The sequence below is a fragment of the Camponotus vicinus genome, unplaced genomic scaffold, assembly GCF_025532165.1.
Source record: "Camponotus vicinus isolate PSW18456_S1 unplaced genomic scaffold, iyCamVici1.0 SCAF_9, whole genome shotgun sequence".
NCBI classification, from domain to species: Eukaryota; Metazoa; Arthropoda; class Insecta; order Hymenoptera; family Formicidae; genus Camponotus; species Camponotus vicinus.
In genome coordinates this window covers 16,126,845-16,149,270 of record NW_028141981.1, presented here as the reverse complement: position 1 = coordinate 16,149,270, position 22,426 = coordinate 16,126,845, and the positions used below count along the sequence as shown (strand labels likewise).

Here is a 22,426-nt window from a genome sequence, read left to right as displayed (position 1 = left end):
CTGTATACGAGATGCGCGTGTGCCATTAGCCGCACAAGTATCACCGACCGCGCCGCTACTTTATTTTCATCAGTTAATGCAAACAACGTGTAAGGCGCCAGGGTGTGTCGGCGCACAAATCGCCGGATTTCGCGTCGCCGCAACATCAAATATTTGCCGACGCAATCGGCACGACGAATCTTATTCGGTGCGAAAGCGCGTATCACGGGGCGCCGTATACGTACGTGGAATTTTCAACGCGTACGTGTAGATATATATTATATAACTACCATGTAATGAAATTAAACGAAGCGTAGAAACGTATGAATATTCAGAGGGAAGCTAACAATTTCATTCGTTAATTATTTCGATTAATTATTTAAGGGAGCCAATCTTAACTTTGATCTTAAAATATATTAAAATCATCGCTCGTTGCTTTTATATTGATTTTCTTAATCGAAATATTTGAATCTTTACAAAAATAAATCGAAAGATCTATTATTGAAATTGGCACAAGAATCCAGACATCGAGTTTAGATACGCGCTGCACGTGATCTGTCACGTTGTTGCATAATTTAAACGTGCTATACATAATATATAATACGTGAACGTGAATGATTTCGTATAAAAGCGACTCTGTTTCTCGTGCGACATTATGCACACGTATGATGCACGTACAGCAATGTGTTAACATTCATTGTGCTCAAATTATGATGTAATGGCGCGGGTTATTGTCACACTAGGTACCGCGACAAGGGTCCATTGTGCGGAAGCAAGGTGTACGTGATTGATTAAGTCTATAATACACGGCTGTCCGTATTCACAGCTGTCGTATTAATAACAGATTGCTCGTTAATTAATTGTCAACTGCTACCGGGCGTGATGCTATTACGACTTGCACCTCTCGCGTTTTTATGGCCTTTGTATCTCTGTTCCTTTCATTTTTTTCTCTCGCAATTATGTATCTTGAAATACGCGAATACAAAGATAAATTACCTGTATTACTGGCATAATAAATAAGACATCAAACATTCCATTTGAATTTTCCTTTGATTCAGCTGCATTCCTAGCTGGAATATAGACAATTTATCTATATGCGAGATGCGCAGAAATATTTTTGCCTTACAATGGAAACGGAATAACTGGAGCGTTGCTATTTATATATCGTTTGATGCATTTCATAGCATCTTAAAATAAAAGCGATAGCCTCCTTCTTCTTATTTCGCGCGATATTCACAACCTAGATTGCATTACGTAATCGAGCATCCGATGCCATCGCGGTTACGCGTATCGTATTCGAAGCTAATTGAAAGCCCCAGATTCGAGACGACAGGTAAACAATCTTACGGATCAGATTAGGGCATTAGCAAGTGCCATCCATCAATCTTATCTGTTCGCCCTCCTAGAACCAGTGCCTATTATGTCGCGAGAGACGCCGTTAATGCGCCTGTTCGAGTTCAAGCTAATTTTAGGTGCGAAAGTAAAGCCTCGCGTGGCCATTAGATCCAAATGAGCTCTGCCCAGAGCGGGAACGAGTGCCGATTGCCGACCTCGCCGTCGACGAGGTGCGGAAAGATCGGTTTTCCCTATAATTAGATCGAAATTGAATTCGGACTGCTCGATTCGGAAAGGTAAATTAATTGATGAAAAAATGCGCAATTTTTTCCTTTTTTTTATTCTATTGCCGTCAAAGTAGCCGTAAAAGTGCGCTCGCCTTTCAGAGATCGTATCTTACATTTAGATAAACTCGACACGCGTCACAGAACTCGTACTTTTGGGATAATCATTAATAAGATAGTAAAAATAAGAGATACAAAAAATGCACGAATTTGCGCCGGCAAAATGTAATATATTAATACCGCCAACAATAAATTAATTTTTTCCATTTTATATCATGACAATTATTAGCGTCGATTTTTTATTATAAAATAAAAATAAACATAAAAACACGGAGATTATTTCTCAGAAAATTGCAAAATTATGGCATGTATAGGCGACAATCTAATAATTGGCGCAGAGTATTTCGATACAATGCCTACACAATTAGTTTGGGATTTGTGGGGCTGTTTAATCGTTCGATTAAACACCTGTCTTTAAGCGGTTTCGACTTTAAATCCGCGCACCATTGCGTGGTCGGCAGCATGCACAGGCAATTATTGGACACATTTGTATCGTAATTAATATCAGAAATATTGGACGTTTCTCTCTGGAAACAGCTGAATAAATTTAGTTATTAACATATATCGAGAATCAAAAGTGAATCAAAATAAAAATATATTAATCAAATCTCACGGACGTAATTATTAAAATCTAACTTTGTAATTTATCATTAACTATTGAACCGGAAAAAGAAATTATCAAAAAATTAAAAAAGAAACAAGAATAAAAGTGACAATTTGACATTGGAAAGAAGATATATATCACATGATCCTCGACAATATGTTTCTATTAACATTGATTCAATTATGTATAAGATTAACGTGTTATAACATGATAAATTATGCTTGCGGAAAGTCTTTAACGTGTAAATATTGAAGTCTTATAGCTCGTAATTAGATATAAAAAAGATATATACTATTATAATAGTATATAAAGGATTAATAAATCTGTCACGTTCTCTTATCTCGTCGTTAATATACAAAGTGATTTTTCGACGATACCTTCGATCAATCGTACTTGTGCAAAGTACGAATCGATAAGAGAAAAAGAGAAAAGGCAGAACAGCAACAAATCGGGCGAGCTAAATCTACGGAGCAAGAAAATCGGAAACGAAGAATGCGTTTAGGTTGCGGCGCACGGCTTTAGGAGTCACGGCCAGTTACAAGGCAATAAAAGCAGATTAAAAAACTCCATTCTCCGAACGCCGACAGAGTAAAATAGCGATGGGGAACCGCATCGGCATTTACCCCCGGGAGAACACCGGCAACGAAGCGGGAAGAAAAAAGAGCTTGCACAACTATGTCTCACTTTCTTCTTGATAAGTACTGCAATTTTGCGCGTCTATCAAGGGACTCAATGCTCCGATTCAAAAATCGACTACAGCAAATTGTTCGCGTTTTTCTAAATCGTTTTTTGTTTTTATACAACAGTAAGTGAAATATAAAAATAAATTGCGTGGGAATAAAACTAAATTGAGTTTCAACTTGTACGTACAAAATCAACGAATTGATAAGAGCGTAGAAGAATTATTCGGTAAGCGCTTCATCATTTTTCGACAAAATTAGAGGTGAACGCAGAAGAGTACTTTAATGCGTCGAATAACATACATACGTCATATAAAGGGAAGCTGTCGAGGACCTTTATCACGCCGTCAATGGACGATCGATTCAGGCCGTTTGGTTCAGTAATTAATCGGGCCTTTGAGTTTGCCTGATGCATTTCCGGTAAAGCTCGTACAGGCATAAAATGTCAGTGTATCAGGAGCAGCAAATTATTTTGAATCTCAAACGTTCCAAAAACAAAAACTGAATTGTTGTATATAAAAATTGGCTCTTTAAGCTCCACAATTAACTCGATTAAAGTAAGATATAAAGAATCAAAAATCAACAGCTTCTACAAAATAATCCATTTTATCTAAATTTTAATTGCACGATTGTGCTTTTATTAATTATAACTATCAAAACATTCTTTCTCTTTCTCCTTAATTTTAAATAATATATTTTCACGTAAACCATTACTAAAGCGCTTTACTTTAATGTTTAATTAATTATTGTAAATTATAATAGAAAAAGAATAAAAAAACAAGAAAAAAAAGAAAATTAAATATATGATTAAAAAATTTATTTATGTCAAAAACGTTAATTTCTTTCATATATATATGTATATAGTTTCTTAATGACTCGTTCACCGATTAAACTGAATAATGTTCATCGGCTGATTTAATAACTGGAATTTAATCTTTTCATTTTCGATTTTCTTTTTTATAAATTTTTCACCGGTAGCGCTCTCGATTAAATTGTGGAAGTTTGAACAATTTGATATTAATATTGGCACGAGATTTTCTCCATTTGAGATTTCCGTGTATTAAATTCGATTATTCTTAACGAGTTTAGAGTTATGAAATATTGTATTTTAAATTAATATTAATATAAATCTATTAAGATATCCATCTAGATATCCTTTCGACTTACTGATCATTCATGTTTATCTTGCTTTAAATAAAAAGATAAAATTATTATAAAAAGATGATTAAAAGCTAAACAAAAGAGAATAGTTTTGAATTTTATGAACTCGAAGATAAATATGTGCACGGAAGAAAACTCTGTAGTTAAATTTATATATCACTGAAATAAATGTATTTTATATATTTTATTATACCGAGACTATACAATTTTGAGAGAAAAACTGAAGCAAAATTGATTACCGTTAAAATATTATCAACTTATATTTTAATAAAAGTATTATTTACCAGAGTATTTTTAATATTAATTAATATCAAATTTCTTTTATGAAATTAATGTAATTAAAGTAATTAAAAAATGAGCTTTAATATGCAATTTTCAAAGTTGTATATTTTCAACTAAATAATTTATTAAAATTATATTAAAAAAACATAAATGTTTTCTTTTATATAAATAATATTATAAGGACTTAAAAATTAGATCCAAGTCCAAATGAATAATCTTGTTTTTAAATACTTAGAAAATAATTAGCACGCATGTAGAAATACTGAGACTTGAATCGATAACATTCTCATCTATTAATTAAAATTAATTATTCAAAAACACGTATCATCATAGATATTTTTAACTAGAATAAAAGCTGCTCGGCCGGAAATATTTTTTACGATTACGCATACTTTTCGATCATCGTATTGTTGGCGACGAAAATGTAAGAAACATTGAAGCGAGAAAGTTACGGGTGGAAATGCCGAGCATATGACAATGTCTTTAACGGTGACAGGGTTCTGTTATTCCACGATCTTAGTATAAACTCGTTAGTCGTGCCCCAAATCCTCGGGAATTAATTCCATTGTAGCACAAACGCCAGAGCTATGTTAATTCTAACGTTTTAACGCCGACGTCGTGTACGCGTTTCTCTACACGACGGATACTTGCGTCCTTGCGTGCATGCGTGCGTACGATACGTACGTGCTCGTGACATCAACGTATTTCGTATCCCCCGTTAATTCGGGTCTTAAGGACTTAATTCAGTTTCGCATCGGTGTGCAAGAAACGCGACTTTAATGTCTACGCGGCAGATGCGAAAAGCTGATTATAAATCGCGCCCTGGCGTCCTCCTCGTAACGCATCGCCAAGGATTAATCGTCGCGTCTCGGGATGTGAAAAATTACGCTCCCGACCGACGATGCGGTTCCTTTCGCGGACTGCACGCAAAAACAACGATGAGTAATGCGCCGCATTCTTTTACCGCGCGCATTTCGCGACATCATCTCGTTCGCTTAACACAGAACCGAACGATCCGTTATACTTATTGCACGAGGCGAAAATGTGTACGGCAAGTATATTTCTTTCTTTCGTAATCAAACATCGTGTCACTTTACTCGGTCATCGTGACAAAATCATTCACGTTAAACGTGTCATGTCAAACGTAAATTTTGAATGACGAATTATTTCGACACTTTATCGACGTACCTGCTTTCGATTGAAAATGTTATAAATAATTCTCGCGGGTTATAAATATGTTCAGTATGACTTCTCGTTGAACTAAATTTTATCACGTTCTTTTAATTTGTCACGGTACATTAGCAATTCGTGATCAGGATCAATATTTATAGCTCCAATCAAGTAGTCGAGTTCCTTTTTTAATATTTTCTTTAGTATCATACACGTTTTTTCATTGCGCTTTTTTCGTTCCATCAATCTGCCACGATAATTGTCATTCATTCTGCAATATACATTTTTATTTCCACCCTCGAGACCAGATATATGGAAAACTGTGACACAGTTTCGATGATGTTTCGCGTTTTTGAATCCGTATTAAATACAGTTTTTATTGTAGCAATACTTAATGCTCGATTGCATTCGTATCTTTTAACGATCGAAAATTAAACACATTTATTAGATAATCGCAATCTACTAACTAAAGAATTTAATCACCAATTATATTAATAAAATAGAGGCAAGATTGCTAAGAAATGTCGTGTATCTAATCAATATTTATGTATAAGAAGCATGTCAAATTCGACTTCTCGATTATTATAAATTATAAAAAGTGTTATACTTCAATTTATATTTATTATTATTATATTTATTAATATTTATTAATTTATATTTAAATTTATTATATTATATTTTTATTTATTAATTTAAATTATATTTATTAATTTAAATTTATATTTATTTATTTATTTTTATTTATTTAAATTTATATTTATTTATTTCTATTAATATTTGAGATATATAACTGAATTAGATTTTATTTTTATACTTATTGTTACATGTTTTCTGTAATTATTTATTTCGTTAAATAATAATTTATTATTATCTAATGGTTTTTCCAGTAACGATCATTTGATATGAATCACTATTCTTAAAAAATATAAGAGCTAGGTGTAGACCATCATTTCATTATATTAACATTTCATTAAAACAGCATAAGCTACCAAACGTTACGAGATACGATATAATAAATAATTCGCAAGTGTGTACATCTGTCCATGTAAAGTACCGGCGCTTCAAAGATGGCGACATGAGTGAATGCGGCCAGAAGGGCTAAGGGAAACCATCCATCATTTAGGTGTGTATAATTTGAGAATGTTAGAACTAGTCGTAAAAGGACGATGCGATTACTCGGGGTTTGCAAGCGCGAGGACTTTATCAGCGTAACATCCATTACTTAGTTGCAAGAGATTACCGCAAGGAGAGAGCTCTTCAAGAATGTATTATCGCAGACACCGGTTTGCTGCTTTATCGAAAATTTGTGACGTGACCTTTTTTTCATCGCTCTTGCGAAAACTGATTTCGAATTGAGCGTGTTTTCATTAGAGCGGATTCTATTCAAAAAGGACGCATTTATTGCGCAGCTATTTCAATGCAGCTTTTAATTAAATTAGCATCTATGAATGAAAAAATGAATGGAATCATTCTCGCGTTGCATATTGACATTATGTATTGAGAAACATAATGTTTTCCTAGTTCCCTGTTTTCCTATGCGATGGTTTATACCGATTAAAAACGTATTTTTTACGATTTGTTCAAATTGGTATTTAATAATTTCGAAATTCGCCAGATAAACAAATAATATTGCATCATCATAAACTGATTTATTTTCCTACGTAAATATCTATTCTTTTTGAATTAATAATTCAATCGAATAATAACGTAATCATATAAAAAGTATAACCGTAAACCATACACATATATCGAAATATTTTCAAATATTAAAATAATAAAATGATTTTAATCACGTGTGTTGTATCTTTCGCGTTTAATTTGTGAGAATAAAATATATAATAAGTATAATAAATGAGTTTTACAATCAGAAAAAAATATAAATTAATACAAAAAAAAAAGAAAAGAAAATGAAACGATGCAGATACAGCTCGAGATAAAAAGGCCTTGCTATGTTTGCCTTTGAAGTTTATCGATGCAACTATAGTGATGCAAATGAGATTTTTTCTGACTCTTATGGAAGTTTTATTTCCTTTTATGAGGTATTTAAGAGAGAGAAGTGAATTTTTAAATATTGTATAATATTCTCTCTCTTTTTCTCTGAATATTATATAATATTCTATAAGCAAAAAAATTGTGACAGTATCAATAAGATAAATATATCCGTAAGATTAGGAAAATATTAAAAATGAGATGAAATATCATCTTGCCTTATTTATAAACATTTTCTGGACAAAAATAATAATGTCCACTGAAATGAAATGCAAGAAGCCGTAACGTTTATGTACCGATATTAACGAATTTTTACGATAGCTCCGGTATTCTAAACACTGCGAGATTTAATATTTATGACGCGTCTGGTAGCTTTTATTATTACGCTCTTCCGCATGGTTTGGGGGATTAACTATTGCATATATATGTATGTATTTAATGTGTGTAGCTGTGTATATCTGATGCAAATTTTGCGAATCCAAATAAAAATAAATTATGAAATTGAGGAAGAAAAAGGAATTTTAACAAAATCAATATAAATCTGTGGCTTTCTCCTATTGTCAAAAACTATTGTCAGAAACGTTAAACTAAACTTTTCCTATTGAGCTTTTACAGTAAATTACAATGTTGATTTTATTATTGGTTCGCGATGAGATAAAAAAGCGCATCGCATTTTGTCTATCTTTCGTGTGTGCCCTTTTCAGTTGAGCTAGTATTAACACAAACGTGACTATTAAATCCGTATTTAGATAATATGTGAAATTCGTTTCATTAGCACGACAGCTATGTATCTACATTCACCGAAAAAATTATTCCTATTAACCTTCATCTCCTTCATTAGAAGAAATCAAATTTGACTATATGACAAAATTAAATCCTAATTTATTGCATTTTAAACTATTTCAAATACTGTTTGAAATAAAAAATATCAAATTTTTTATCTTTATGATTCAATATTTCTCGAGAATTTGATTTCTATAATACTTTGTTTCGTAAATTTTAAAATATATCCTGTTTCTTCCTCTGTGCATACAATTTTAAGAATAAATAATTTTTTGTTTTATCATTGCAAATTTAAATTTTTAAATATTGATATTTGTGATGTAATATCATTATAAAATTAAGATGAAATATAATTTAACACTCACCGATACAATGTGCACTCACTGACACGATGTGGGCAGACATAGAACACAATGTTGATCTGTAAAATACAAATGTATTCAAATTATACATGTATAGTAGTATTTAATGTAATTAATATATTGGAAAATAATCATTGCAATTAAATTTTTATTCGTTTTTTTTTAATTTAATAAAAGAAATTACAGAATTTTCGAAAATAAATAATAAATCTTTTTTAAATATAAGATATGTGTATAATATATTTTAATATATATCATAGATTTTTAATAACTTTAAGTATCTTGTATATTACTAATTTTTATAAACTCGTTATAAAGAAATTTAAGTCAAGTGAGGAAAGAAATTTTTTTTATTGTCGCATGTTAGAATTGTTGTATGTTATTAACGTTTGATTTTTCAAAATACTTGTTGGTCTCTTATAAAATATAAGGAGACAAAAAAATTAAATAAATTCCATATTATTACAAAATTTTGAAGAAATCATATAGCCATCAAATTAGCTGGCTACGATAATGAAATATAACATTGAATAACGTGCCTTCTATAATTTAAGAGCAGTCGCGTTTTATGCTTTATGAAAGTCGTCCGAACAGATTTCGAGTTAAGTAACGATCGGCAATAAATCCTCCTTACTCACTGCGGAAGAATTCAAATTTAACACTCCCGTGCAATAACGCGGTTGCACGTTATAATGCATTTACGTTGCATTTCGAGTAAGATTGACGCGGCCGAGACAAATGCAAATCGATGTTTTATAATTAATCCACCTTTATGAAGGCAATCCATCATTCGACGTCGGTATTATGACGATGAATGGTCAAACGGATAAGTTTTCATTTGCGAATAATGCGTGCCCGATGATTAATAATTCGATGGAAGAAAAGTATCGACAATGCGGTTTGATGTATCTGCAATTACGATGGGCATTAATTTGATATTACTGTAGCAGCTGTAATACTTCAATATACGTCATACGCGATAAGCGGATTTTGATCAAATTTTTCTTAAACGTAAAGTGCATCTGTAATATTAAGCCAATGTTAATATTTACATAACGGTACGTCGATCGTATAATCACTGTTTATATATATATATATATATATATATATATATATATATATATATATATAAACGCGATCAAGGTAAGCGCATAGATATCCGTTCAAGTGGACGTGGTATATACGGGATTGTGTGCTGTAATATCGAATCTACTGCAGCGATAGAGACAATTTAGTTCCACTGATATTAAACCGCGCGATTACGACAGCGAGAGATTATTGTCATTGTACTCATATCTGAGCTGTACGCAATACATTGCTCTTTGTCAAAGTAATCCGTATCTCATCGTTTCCCGAATCCCGATCGAACGGCAACAAACACGTATCCAACCGAAATTCAAATGGAATCTACAGCGATTTAGTCTACATCGGATCCATTCATCAATCCAAAGATTCCTGTTAATGAACGGATTTTCTGTTAATTAACGAATATTCCATGAACACATATAAACAGCAAATTATTCTATAGTGAATAATTAAAAATAGTGCATTATTTTTCTAATCAGAATGCAGTTTGTCTTTAATTCTCTCTCTTTCTTTCTCTCTATCTCTCTTTAATATCTAGATTTGAATAAAAATTTTCTATCACGGAACTTGTATCGATAGTTGTCGAACATGCTTCCCAGCGGTTTGCCTCAAACGCGCATAAGCATCGTGGCTAGAAAAGTTTCTAGCCAGGATAAACCAGGGTTTCGCGATAGCGAGAAAGAGGGAGAGAGAGAGAAGTGTTAAAGACATATGTCGCGACATCGTTGTCACAAACCCTTGAAATCGCAAAAAGTTCCAGTGAATGGAACGAGGCGTCGACTCCCCGGGAACATCTTTCAAAGAACCATGCACGACATCGGTAACCGATACAATATTTATGCTAGAGACGCAAACTCGTGTCATGTTAGCTCTAGAAAACTTCAATTTTCACCTGACATGTATACATTTTGAAAACAATGACTACTCTTTATCTTTTCTTTTCTTTTATTCTTTCTCTTTCTCTCTGATAGAAATTCTTCTAATTGTTCCTTGGATTCCTCCTTCCAATCAATCATTCTTAATCGTTTCTCAAACCATCCCACCCACGACGGGCCTCTTTATCATCTCCATCGTATTCAACTACGACGACAGGTAGGTCAAACCGCAGTCGCGACGAGAACGCTTGCGAAATGCGATTCGCTCGTTCGTGCACATCGAGCCCCACGCCAAAAGAGGGGTAAATCAGCGATCAGAGACGAGTGAGATGAAACGCTGCGGTACGAATGCGAGTGGAGGTATTAACTCCGGAATTGAGTGCCCCTGCCCGCTTTTGTACACGCGAGAGTATATTACCCGTCCGTCTTCGTTGATCCACCCGCGCGCGATCTCACCCGTAATAGCCTTATTCGATCGGGTGTAAGCACCGAGTCGATTGTATCGGTTCTTTTTCAAGAAGCGAAAATTTCCCCGAATTTGGGCCACTCGCCCAGCGGAATCTATCGATCATCTATCGCAGGAGAGCGCGTATTAAGCACAAAATCTGCGCTCTTGGAATATCTGCTTCGATTCTGACAGATTGATCCATCGCGATATAGGATTCGCATACTACCTTTCGTATTCCTCATTAAAAGGAATTTTCAGAGCTCGATATGATGCCTCATTGCCTTCATGTCAGTTAATCGGTTTAGCGATAAATATCCGACGATCGTATGAATGGCATATTTAATGTTAGGAATCATTTCATGTGACAATTAGATATAGTAGAAATAAAAATAGCTATAAAAATTTATTTTTATGAATTAATATTAAGGCGTACATTAATTTACACAAACTAATTAAAACACAAATGATTAACTCGTAATTAACAATTAAAAAAATGAATAAAACGATCTTTCTTTAAAAATGTAATTTTGAAATATGTATATTTTTTAATAAATTATAGATATTTTATATTATATTAATTTGCTCAATTATTATATGGTATATTTTTTATATCATATTAATTTGCTTAATTATTATATATTTTTTGGGCTAGTTATAAAACACAGATTTGATTACATCATATGTAGATAATAATACCTTTTAAGCAATTTTTAAAAATTTAATAATTTTAGATTGACATGCCGTTATATATACGACCATCGTCCGACAACGATATCAATCTATCGTGAGATTTAAGTTTGCTCCAAAAAGCATTCCCGCTCGTACCGAAGAACATCGCAATACGTCAAAGTCCTGAGTTCGGGACTGGCTCATTGCTTTCCAAAAGTTCGACGCGCCGTAGGTGCATCAGGGCGATAACGTTGCACACTTTCGCGCTGCTTCAAGTTCAGTTTTATGATCGCGCGCCATATTTCGTTTCGCTAAATTTATATGAAAGTCTCCGCCGGTTACCGTGAGGTATCTTTTATGAACGTCGGACGTTGGGATAAAATCAACATAATTAAATTGGATTTGGAGGAGATTTCAATTTCATGGGATTTGCATCTTTCACGTATACGTTTTAATACCATTTCACCACCGACAAATTTCATAGATTAATATGGGAAGAACATGTATATTTAAGAAAAATACACAATGTCAGAAAATATTATTATTTAGAGATAAGTCACTTGGTGTTTATAAAAAGCTATGATATAATTTGCACGGACAATATTCGCTCGCTTTTTTAAAACTGTCGGTATTAAATCAACACAATGATCGTTATGTACACTGTCACGCAGGTATTTTTCGAAAGTCCGAAACAACTAAAAGAAAAATGTTGTGCGTAGCAACGAAAAATTGTGCTATCACGAGATTATAAATGTATCGGTTTGTCGCTCGACTGGTTGTGTTGTAAAATCGGATTAATATATAACAGAAGTTATCATAGAAGATAGCAGTTTGTAAGTCAGTTCCCAGATACGTTTTCGTATTTTTCGACCGAGTAATCGTGCGGTGCAATGTTTTTCCAGCGAAAAAAAACGGAGCGAAAGAATCGATGTGATTTGTCGATATCGAATCCGTTTTCCTCCCATAAACGATCCGCGGATCTTTAAATCGATGTTTCAAAACCACCGAGAGTATGTTTTTAACTGTATATATTCTTTGATCTCATTCCGAATTGATTTTTCTTTAATAAAGAAAGATACATGTATAAAAAACAACTCTCTTTTTTTGTGTATTATATAAATACTTGTGAAACGGTCGGGATGATGAAAGTTTCGTTGACATTTTAAATACCACAACGCAAAGTCGTTACACTTTTGGCAATCTCGGAATTTTCCCGCTGAATTTTGCCTCTTATGCGCCGAGCGATATGATTAAATAACTTGTGTAACTATTTTTCGGGAAGCGGACGAATAGAATGAAAATCCACGAGAAGCAGCGTACAAGCGACGAATACCAAAATTCCCGAAGCACCGAAAACACGAGGTAATTGCATTCTTACATGAGGTATCAAGCGCACAATAAAATGCAGCGACGCGATTCGTTAAGATGACATAACGAGAACGTTTATAACGTGCCATCTAAGATGATAATAAGAGAGTTTATCACTGCGTTCCGTAATAAACGTTTAATTCCTATTGAGATGACGACGCCAATAGGATATCAGAGCCGAAAATACGATTATCGGGGAACGCGTATAAATTTAAAGACAATATGGTAATGAAATTCGATTTCTCTTTTGGGTTAAACGGTCGCATTTGGAAAAGATCGAATATCGCGGTGAGAAGTTCAATTCCGTCGGATTTTTCTGATATTAAAGTGCAACGTCCAATGTGATTGCGAATGTATATATAGACGGTTGGAAAATCACGTCGCAGTAGGATCGATCGGAACACGCGACCCGACGCGAATCGATGGCTAAGCTCCCTTTACTCTTGCCGTGCGGCTGAATTATTCGTTCATGAAAAACGGCGACGTTACGACGCTCTATCCATTTCGTTCTTTCACTTTCTTCACTCGTCGAGGGTGCTTTCTAGTGCGCGGACTCTTTATCTGATTGCGATATCGAAAGGGAAGCGCAATCTTTCGCCGCATAAAGAGTGACGATAGTAAATTGCGTATATCTACAATGCCAGTTCTTAATCTGTGAACATCTATAGAAAATTGTGCGAGAAAATATTGTACGAAAAAATATCTTCGAAAGCATTTGTAAAATATTTACGCTACAACAATATTTTTTTATTCATCGATGAATATTTACATATATTTTTACACGCGAGAAAAATTATTTAACATATAAAGTTTGAATTTACATTTTTTTTTTCGCTAAAAATTTGATTGTCTGCAGATATTCGCAAATTAATAATCGGTACTGTACTACAATACATAAAATAAAATATCAAAGCGAAATATAAATAATAATATAAAAATCGCGCACAATGTAAATTTTGTTTTAAATTTTGAAATAAAATTTTTATTATAGATATAAAAATGCGCTAATAATTTGTATGAAAATCCATTAAGCCGAATGCATCCTTCAAAAAATTTTGCAATATCCATCGCGAATGTTCAACATCTCCTCGAAATCATTCCCTAGAGTTTTAATAATTCTTCTCGATGGAAATCGCGTTATCCTTTACACGACTCGCGGATACAAAAACGTGGTACGAATGCCAAAAAAATAAAATTTCAAAAGTTTCGCCGATTGTTTAAGCGACACGAATGGTCTTTTCGACCAGTATCTTAAACGTAATTCTCCTCGTCGCCTCCTTTTTCCTTACGCGAGCATTAATTCTATTTGCCTTTTTTTCCCGAGGCAATTTCCGCTCGATGTTATTATCTTATTCGTATTCGGCAGACAACCGTCTCGTTTATTCCATCAACGGCCCTAGGACTTTGCCGATTTACCCCCCTTCCGAAACGTCACGGCTCCTCCCGTCATTTTATTTTATCATTAAGTTATATCAGACTCAAGGCATTAACATTTTTCCGTGATTATTTAAATTTAATACAATCGTAACCGTGACTGCTTGCCACGATTGGCCACGTGGTTTAATGTCAAATAACGTCGGAGGCGAAGGGAGGGAGGGAGATGTAGGAGAAACTGAAGAAGTTTAGTTTTCGCTTCCTTTCTATCTCTTTTTCAGTTTTGTCGTTTCTCTCGAGTTCTTTTTCGGACTATTCGAAAAATAATGCCCGCCACGGTTCTTCTATCACCCCCGGTTCGCCTCCGATGACAAAGCGTCTCCAACGCAAACTCATACTTATCGTACGAATTGCCATACTTTCTCCTTCTCCCTCGGGTCGTTCGCATGGAAAAATTGCAGGCGCGAACGTATATATCGCGTACACATGACGCTTTATATAAAAATATCGAGCCAATGCACATTCGGCTGATAAGATTATATAGTGAATAAGTGCACAGTCCCTTCGTAATGCATTTCGCTAATGGATATTATATATGAGATATTATTACAACAACTTTGTTGCCGATGATAAAGATGATACGTGTAAAAAAAAAAAAAAGAGAGAGAAAGATAAGCATAGCTGCAAAGAACCGTCATCACATTAACAGCTCTTTATGTCTTCGGGCTCAACGCTCATGTTATGAGTCGGATATTAAATTCGATACCCGCATGTCGTGTTTTCAAAAGCGAGATAATTAGTTATTATTCTCGCTGCAAAGCTGACGTTGTTCTCCCTCTCTCGACTTCCCTTCTCCATCGACGCGTATTTTCATGAATTTTCATACGCTCTACAGAGAACTACGTTCATTTTCTTTTCCGACAATGCGGTAATTAGGAACCCCGGCTATACTTCCGTGTGTATACGAAACAACAACAAAACTGTAAACGCTAACGCGGATGATGCTGATGGTGGTGAAATGAGAATGAGCGATGCGGACGATGGCGCGAAGGAGGGGCGAGGGGGAGAGGTTGATGGGTGCGTTGCAAGTGAAAACTATGCTCATATATCATCGTAGTCGAGTTCATGGGTCAACAGTGACTTAGTAGCTATTCGCTTCGTGAAATAACACTACCAGAAGGTTTGCAATAGTGCTCAAGACTCCCGATCCCAGCCTCTCCTTTACATCTTCGTTCCGCAATTTTCTCATATTTTTTCAAATAAAAGATTCATTTCAGGACACGTCGAATTCGAGAAAATGGTTGATTTCGAATAAATCGCGGGATTGTCATTAGATAATACATTCATCTCATCATAATTTTATTCACATCGAGAAAATGCATTTCCCTTCAGTCTTACTTTTCTTTTAACACGCTTAAAAAAATCTGCTCATTTTTTTTTAATTCACCCAAATGCAACGCACACAAGCGTGTATATCTTGCTTATAAGTGTGCATTAAACAACTTTATAACAATTATGTTAATCTGAATGTTATACGCGAAATTTATTTATTTATAAGCGTCGGTTTATACTTTCGTCGTGTATTTTACATACAACGACAATGCATACGAATAAATCGGGCTTTTATACGAAGCTTTCACGGCAAATGCCTACGCGAAATTAACCCTATAATTGCTGCGAGACTATTATGCAAACGATGCGAATATTCAGTATTTTCACCGTATTTATTCGTTACACGGTACATTATATATAGGACAAACTGCATAATTAAGAGCATAATTATAATGTACTCACATCGAGTATCGACATTGGGCCCACAGATATATTTGCAATTGATTAATATAATTTGCAGTTAGTGAATACATACAATGTCGAACAATTGAAATACAATTTCTATTTCGATGTGTTTCTCCCTCTCAAAATATTAATAAGTTTGAAAACAATTAAAATTTATATGTGTATTATGTTATAATAAGTTAATATTATGTTTTACAACACATATACATGTTGGAGTTATTATCATTGATTAATTAATTATTATTCCTTTTACACGCTCGATATTCAATTACAAGCTTAAATGTATCATGCTCTAATTTGAAAAATTTACAAAATTTTTAAATAAAATAATATATTGTATTTACAATTTAAAAATAAAAAATTTAACAGAATGATATTAGAATATTTTTTTCAACTGCACAATAAACATCTACTGAAAATATGAATCTTCTTCCACAATATTTGTCGAAATATTTGTTTTTATATTGATATTTTCTGACGTCTATATTTTTGATAGTTTTCCTGATATCCAGATCTTGTTGGCTTTCAGGTTTCATTACGTTTGCAATTAATTACAAATTTTCTCACGAGGAACAATATGCGAAAACATAGAAGACTATATACTGATACATGAAATTGATGCCATAAAAAAATCCAGTATAAATCTAAGATCTATATTCATGCATCGATAATATATTTGTAATTATTATAATTATTGCGCATGAAACAATTATGCACTAATGAATATTATGCATTACTTATGAATAATGCGCTAATGAATATTATGTGCTAATGAAACAATGATGTAATAATCATAATTAAAAATATATATGTAATGTACTATTTTTTTACATTTTGTCTTCTCTTCTTATTTTATTATTATATTAATATCTGCTTCTCTTTTTTTATCTTCATAGATATATATTGGAGTGCAAAGAAAAACAAGATGAATGTAATGAAAAAATAAGAAAAAACACAAGTCAAGTATAAAAATGTATTCAAAAAATATTTTTGTATGCAACAAATAGAAATTTAAAAAAATAAATGATTAGCATGTTACATACGTGTTTTATCGTAAAATAAAATAACATATAAAAATAACATTCAAATTATAGCAACGTACAAATTAATTAATATTTTAAAAAATTATTATTACATGCGTCAGATATTTGATATAATTATAAGCAGATATTTAATGAAATAATTATATAATAATTTTCGAAAAACTACTCTACATAATATTACAAGCTTTTATAAATTATAATTAAAAAAATCTTTTCTTTAATTCTTATTCAGACAGACGCAATAATCAACCAGAGGAATAAATACGCGTAACGTGATTAATGAAAAATAATAAATAAATAATAAATTATTTACCTCAGAGTATTCCGCCGTTATTTGCTTGATGCCTTTCCTAGACCTCCATCTCCTCTTAGGTAGTGGATCCTTGTCAGGGTCGTCGGGAAAGATCACTGGACGCGCGACACTTTGAGCGACACTCCCGCACTTAAACGCGCGACACTTTACACGACACTCCCGAATTTCGCAAATGCGAAACAATATACCGTTTTGCACGAGGATCGCACTACGAGTCGGCGAGGTAATTTCGAGCGAGAGCTAAAAAATATACGGCGACACCATTGGTGTTCGAGACAAGAGATGCGGGACGACGATTGTGCCTGCCCTTATCGAGCAATCGATCGAACTAACCTAACCTAATCTAACCAATTCGGGCGGGCCCGTTTCTCGAAGCAAAGCGCACTTTCATGGAGCATTGTTCAGCAATGTTCAATGAGATTCAATTCTATTCCGTCGACATTGGGAATGAATACACGCATTGAGGAAATAATTATAGGTCGTAAATTTGTCGCGACGAAACGGCAATTTATCATTCACCTTGTCTATCGCTTCTACTTTAAATCGCGCGAAATACTTGTTTTAATAAATACCTGCCGCCTTGATACGTGTATGAATCTTTAATTGTGAAGATAATTAATCGTACTAATTGATAATCGTTGTAGAAAATAATCACGTTTTGAGAAACGATATACGCAGCGGATCGCGACCTGCCGACTCGAGCGACGTCACGCGAATAACAATAGGTGCTTTCCATTTACATCAAAACTCAGATAAATCTCACTTTTGTCTTTCTTTAACACACACAGCGCGAGGGCGCTACGTAAACAAACTTCAAGGCCAGTCGACGTATTGTTTCCGAAATATTATATCGAATATTTAACTTTATAATTTCATGCCGAATATTTTGTTTCTTTCTACTCCGTCGACATTGGGAATGAATACACGCATTGAGGAAACAATTATAGGTTATAAATTTGTCGCGACGAAACGGCAATTTATAATTCACCTTCTCTATCACTTCTACTTTAAATCGCGCGAGATATTTGTTTTAATAAATACCTGCCGTCTTGATACGTCCACGAATCTTTAATTGTGAAGATAATTAATCGTACTGATTGATAATCGTTGTCGAAAATAATCACGTTTTGAGAAACGATGTACGCAGCGGATCGCGACCTGTCGACTCGAGTGACGTCACGCGAATAACAATAATACATACACACACAGCGCGAGGGCACTATTAAACAAACTTCAAGGCCAGTCGACGTATTGTTTCCGAAATATTATATCGAATATTTAACTTTATAATTTCATGCCGAATATTTTGTTTCTTTCTACTCCGTCGACATTGGGAATGAATACACGCATTGAGGAAACAATTATAGGTTATAAATTTGTCGACGAAACGGCAATTTATAATTCACCTTCTCTATCACTTCTACTTTAAATCGCACGAGATATTTGTTTTAATAAATACCTGCCGTCTTGATACGTCCACGAATCTTTAATTGTGAAGATAATTAATCGTACTGATTGTCGAAAATAATCACGTTTTGAGAAACGATGTACGCAGCGGATCGCGACCTGCCGACTCGAGTGACATCACGCGAATAGCACAATAAATAATACATACACACACAACGCGAGGGCGCTACTAAATAAACTTCAAGGCTGTGCGCCAGTCAACATATTGTCTCGCTCCGAAATATTATATCGAATATCTAACTTTATAATTTCATGCCGAATATTTTGTTTCTTTCATTTTTAAGAGATTATTAAAATATATGGATCGATATATTACAGCTTTTTATTATCTAAATCATTCGATCTGATAATCAATGTTATTTTATTTTGTTAATATGAAAATAATAATAATAAATTATATAACGATAAAAAATTATATTTATATGATATCTCTTTGTATTAAAAAAAAAATATGTAATTGGTACGCCCCAAAAAACAAATGTATCGAATGCCGATTAAATCGCCATTATAAAACACTTCCTTAGTTTTAAAATAAATTATAAGAACATATATATTATATTGTATGTCAAATTATGTTATATATAAATGCCAAATATTTTTCGTCCGCATCAAATATTTATCAACTATTTTATCGATTAATTAAAAATATGAGATATATTTGAATGTAAGAAATATATATATACATACAATTAAAGAGATAATTATAACTTGTAAATTTATCGCGATAAAAGATAATTTGTAATTCTCTTTCTTTATCGCTTCTGTTTTAAATGAATAATAAATTGAATGAAAAATAAATTGAGCAATATATTTATATATAAAATATTTATTTTAATAAATAACTGCTGTCTTAATATGTTTAATCTTAAACTATAAAGTTAATTAATCGTACAAATTGTCGCCAATTGTTAATGGAGAATACACGCATTTTAAGAAATGATATACGGACAATAATACACATATACACGCAGCAAGCGTATGCATACATGGTGTAAATAAACTTTAAGGCCATGTGCCTGTTGATGTATTGCCTTTGATTATTATATCAAATATTTATATATAATTTCATGTCGAATATTTTGTTTCTCTCATTTTTAAATGATTATTACTGGATCGGCACATGCATATTAAAGCTTTCCATGATTTAAAATATTCGCGCGATTCATGTATTGTTTTACTTTCTCTATCAAAAATAATGATAATAATTTACATATCATTAAAAAATTTTAAATGCGATGAGAGATATATTCAAGCGTCCAAAGAAATATTATTAGAAAAATAATTATCATTCGTAAAAATATCACATAATAAATTAAAATTTATACTTTTCTTTCTATCGCTTCGGTTTCTTTCTATTCCAGATAAATAAATTGCACAATATATTTATATATTTATATAAATAGTAATAACTTTTTGATACACTTGACTACACTTATGGATTGTTAAGAGCTTAAATAATCTCGCGGATTATGAATAGTTAACAATGTTTGTAAGAACAATGTTAACTATTCAATGTAAGAATAAATTGTATATATATCTTTATATCTATATATATATTCCTTATAAATATACGTGGACCTATTTGAATTTCGTCGATACGATCGTAGCTTTATTCGCTATATAATTGTGCTATTTATTATAAGATTAATTAGCCGTACGATAATTATCATTTCTACGAGTCATGTTCGAGCAATAAGATTAAACGCTTGGACGAAGAGATGTTCAGATAGTGTCGTGCATGGCGTGATGTTAAGTGAATTAAATAAATTTCATAACTTTGTCCGCGTCTACCTATCTACCTACCTATCTGTCTACCTGCACTTTATTTGTCATCGCGTATGCTTCCATTTACCATGGGTTTACACTACGATGCCCCGTATTTGTAGGAAACGCACGCTACTGCTCCTAAAGCGTACGGCTGTATGTCTACTGACGAATTAATGTACGTGCAATATGTACATGGAGTATAGTGTAGAGTTACCAAAGTTGTTATTGGCGATACAAAGCACATTCACCGGAGTAGCTGTAGCTTAATGAGGAAATATTGGAACTGCGTTGTAATAATGTAATATGTATCGTTGCAAACAAAAATATAACAAAGCGCGCATGAAAATTTACCACGTTTTTTGTAATATTTTCTTTTTAATCAATAAACCATATTTTTCACAAATATAAAATTTATAGCAACATTTTAATAGCGTAACACACGTTCTCTCTCGTCACTCCATATATGTATTTATGACTTTTATGATAAAGTAAAAGTTAAAATCTATATTTTTTCATTGATAAAAATTTGATCATAAGTGTATCTACGTGACTTTCAGGATGTATCCCTATTTAAAACAATCATTCGGAAATAAATCGCGCGACCGACTCGCATTTAAATCATTTGGCACGCTCGAAAAGTATTAAAAGATTCCCGTGTCGTGTTAACGGAACGGAAGCTTTCGTTTCCGAGGAACGGGATTCGTGGAATGTCACGTTTCCCCAATCTCGATACACGCAGTTAATGACTACGAATAACCCGCTTCTTTACTAATTCGAGACACATGCCGCCGTATACACATATATACATGCTTCTCTCTTTGTTCCTGATAGAAAAATAATCAAACCGGCGTCGTTGCTTACGCGAAGCTCCCATCCAAGTGACATTAACGAACTCCGGATATCTTCAAGCGACCGCACTTGATGATGAAGGAAAACGACCGAGGCGTTTATAAAAGAGGAGCAAGCGGCAACGCTTACGAGCTTCCAGCTCGTCCTGCTTGGAGGTTTTTGCGGCCTTTTTGTACCGCTAAACTATTTTAATCCCGGTTGTGGTACCAGCTGGTGCCACAAGTTACCGAACCGTCAACAGCTTCGTTGAACGTTACGAGACACGATCCAGATTTCGTCAATGCGATTAAGTGAGGATCCGCGGAAGAGTTGCGGATGAGATCGATTCCGCCGATTATCTCAAATACCGATGTACGTGAATACATCACACAAACACAATCGCACTGAAGGCCATAAGGTTCTTGCTGTGCAAATGTTTTCTGGCAAGCTATGGAAATAGAATAAAAAATTTGAAAATATAATAAATAGAAAAGTATGATTTTTAAACTTTTAATGAGAATCAATTAAAATCTCCTTTTTTATTATTTTATAAGAGATTGTAGACAAAAGATTTCAAATTGCTTATTAGAATTTTCAGATTAACGTTTGCAAAAGTATCCAGCTCTCTATCTCTTTCTTTTTTCTAACACGCAGGAATTTCAATTATGCTATATTTGCGAAGTAAACCCCAAGAATCAATTG

The 22,426-nt window shown here is 33.4% G+C and overlaps 1 protein-coding gene across 4 annotated transcripts in view; it reads right to left on the bottom strand.

Annotated features, from left to right (window-relative positions):
- Window positions 1–19,239, bottom strand: part of LOC145977542 (neural cell adhesion molecule 1) — a 249,793-nt gene extending 230,554 nt beyond the window's left edge. For all 4 annotated transcript variants that reach the window (XM_083109638.1, XM_083109636.1, XM_083109639.1 and 1 more), the window contains exons 1-2: window positions 17,663–19,239; window positions 8,693–8,748 (exon numbers count right to left, since the gene is read on the bottom strand). The gene's annotated coding sequence lies outside the window, so the exon portion shown is untranslated. The remainder of the gene's footprint in view (window positions 1–8,692; window positions 8,749–17,662) is intronic.
- Between the last annotated feature and the right edge of the window lie 3,187 nt (window positions 19,240–22,426).